The sequence below is a fragment of the Bidens hawaiensis genome, unplaced genomic scaffold (genome assembly GCF_021521415.1).
Source record: "Bidens hawaiensis isolate Kalapana, Puna unplaced genomic scaffold, B.hawaiensis_p1.1 tig00024095_1, whole genome shotgun sequence".
NCBI classification, from domain to species: domain Eukaryota; kingdom Viridiplantae; phylum Streptophyta; class Magnoliopsida; order Asterales; family Asteraceae; genus Bidens; species Bidens hawaiensis.
The window spans coordinates 16,368-19,213 of record NW_027493798.1 but is presented as its reverse complement, the minus strand read 5'-3'; the positions used below and the strand labels follow the sequence as shown (position 1 = coordinate 19,213).

The 2,846-nt window shown below is 41.7% G+C and overlaps 1 pseudogene; it reads right to left on the bottom strand.

The window, feature by feature from the left end:
• Positions 1-1,451: 1,451 nt before the first annotated feature.
• LOC143568715 (putative carboxylesterase 6) lies at positions 1,452-2,560 on the bottom strand (annotated as a pseudogene).
• Between the last annotated feature and the right edge of the window lie 286 nt (positions 2,561-2,846).

Genomic DNA, 2,846 nt, shown 5'->3' with positions numbered 1-2,846 from the left:
ACATTGGTTTCTATGGTTTTACGCTTCCGCACTTATTTTCAGTTAAACGTTTTTATGGTTTGGTTATAACTAATGATTCCGATCCTGTTAGTTCACACCCTCTGACGGTGAAACTCCGTTAGTGGATTTTGAGGGTGTGACAGTTGCACACACATATCATGGAGATGTTAAAGTGTTTCGTTTCAGCCGTTGTCGTGGTAGACGTACCGTTTGAGACGACGTGGTGACCGGTTGTAAACATTGGTGTTCCATAGTTGTTAACGGTGATCAAAACAAGAAGATTCAGGTGTTGTTTCGGCTGTGTTTTAACAGCAGGATACGGAGGCACGTTTAGGTGTTTCGGTCGGTCATTTCTATGGTGGAAGTACCATGTGAAATGACGGGGCTGACCGGTGATAAACACATGTGTTCTGGGGCTGTTAGTAGTGATGAAAGTAAGAAGGTTCAGGGTTGTTCGGTTGTTAGTTGTGGGTTTGTGTAGCGGGTATATAACCAATGGACAGAAGGTAACAACGGGTACCTTGATCGCATTGCTTCGTGATAAGAGGAGACCGACGTAGGTGCGTGAAGAACAAGCGTGAGGGATCCGTCAAAGTAGGTGGCTTTGGATTCAGTTCGTTTAGGCAGATGAAAGAAAACGTGATAAGCGGGTAGCTTTGTTTTCTTGGTCGGTGGAGGGGCCTCTTGGACATGTTTGATCGGGAAAGGGTACGGGTTGTCAAAATAAGAAGAGACCGGAGAACTACACGGTTGTTAATATTATGGTATTGGAGTTCAAATCTTGTGGCTTTGGATTTGGCCGGGATAGGTCGTCAATCCGTGAAAAGTCATGATGTTAGTGAACGTTTCCAGCAACAAGATGCCATGTTATATGCTAAACGTGTGGTGAATTTGATTCGGGTTGAACGGAGAAGACTCTGGAGGTGACCAAGGTCAGGTTTCCGGGATAGGTCGAGATGGTTCGAGATGGCTCTGGAGGTGACCGAGGTGAAGTTCGGGTGTCCGTGAAAGGTCAGGATGGTTCGAAACAAGAAGATGGACCGAAATCAAGATTAAGGGGGTGAATGTTGGGTATAATCTTGGTGTTTCGGGTCTGTTCAGGTCAAGTACAGGTTAAGAGAATGGGTCATCAACAACTAATAGATCAGTTGTTGAACTGGCACTAGGTTGACTGATTCAGGTGGGAGAACGTGGGAGTTATTGGAGATAACTTTATTAGGTAGTGGCGGAAACAAAGGACTTGAATTGTTCTTATTTTGTATGTGCTTATTTTAATTATAAATAGAGAGTAGTTGTAGTAGTTTGTTTGTACCCCTTTTCATTAAAAGAATAGAAATTTTTCTTTTCATATTATCTTTATTGCAATCCACATTTATATACATACGTAAATTTGTGTTAGTGTGTGTGGAGTGGGGCTTGTAACCAACAGGTAGTGTAAAAGAAACAAGCATTTTCTAATTATTGTTTAAAATTAAATCTTTCTTAATTAAGCAGCAAACTTTTATTCAAACACAACAGTTTACTTATAGTGATGAAAAAATAGATAAACATGCATGCAACAAATATAACAATTATATTTAGTGGTTTTTAACAAATTTTGAGATCCCTTCAATCAACTTTTGAGTCTGCATTGAGGTATTTGGGTCAGCATCAATGGCTACTTTGTTGAGATAAAAGGTGTGTCCAACTCCATTACTCACCAACAATTCAATCTTCTTCCCAACATTCTTTATTCCTTCATAAAACTCCATCTCCGTATCAATCACCAAGTCATCCTCCGCAACACACAGCAGATAAGGCGGCAGATCCAAACCCGCAACTGTCTCGTCCATCGGACATGTTATCGGGTGGTCTTTGGTGCTCCCCACCGGCAATGCCAACATTAGAAACTTATCCAACTTGTCCAAGCTAAACATCAGAGACTGCGGTTTTTCCAACTCAGACTTGCTTCTCATGGACCGAAGAAACACCGGTTGGATGAGGATTGCACCCGCGAGGTGGATATTTTCGTTGGCGGATATTTTCGCAACTTGGTGGGGTATATTCCCAGTGCTGTCTCCTATGAGGAAAACTCGGTTGAAGTCTCCTCTAGGAGACAACAATGGGTCATGTGTTTTGTGGTTTGCCAAGTCTTGGAGCCAAAGAAGAGTTGAATACCCATCGTCGATTGCGGCTGGGAGGCGGTGCTCGGGTGCTAGAGGGAGGTACGGGCTGACGACTATGGCTTTCGATTCTTGGGCGAGACGTGTGTAGATATAATAGTACCTGAACCAGTCTGGATGGGTGAAGCAAAAACCTCCACCATGAAAGTGAAGGATTATGGGTAGTTTTCGGTTTCGGGTAGCTTAGGCAGGTAAACCCTTACTCGAAAATCAGATTTTACAGCGGGGATTGATAGGTCATGAGTGGCAACACCGATAATGAAAGGTTTGTGTGGTGGGACCGGATCAACCATGAACTTGAATTGTGGTGGTATAGTCCATGTTCGGTCAACAAAACCGTCGTCATACACAGTCAGGCAACCGGATACAAGATCGGTCACTTTTCTATCGGCAGCCATCATTTGTTGTTTTTGTGTAGGAAGGTGAAGGGATTTGAGGTGATTATATATTGGTGATGAAAAGATGTAGAAATCGCAACAAAAAAGATAAATAAATAAATAAAATATAAATCTATTGAAAGAGTAGACATTTGTTAACGTAATTAAATGCCCGTGTGAAACGTCCAAAACTAACAAGTATATTATAGTAGACACGAGATTCATAAGATTTCTACACGATAAAATATTCATTTTAAAATTGGAGAAAATCATGAAAATGGATATGCACGAAGGAATCTCTATTATT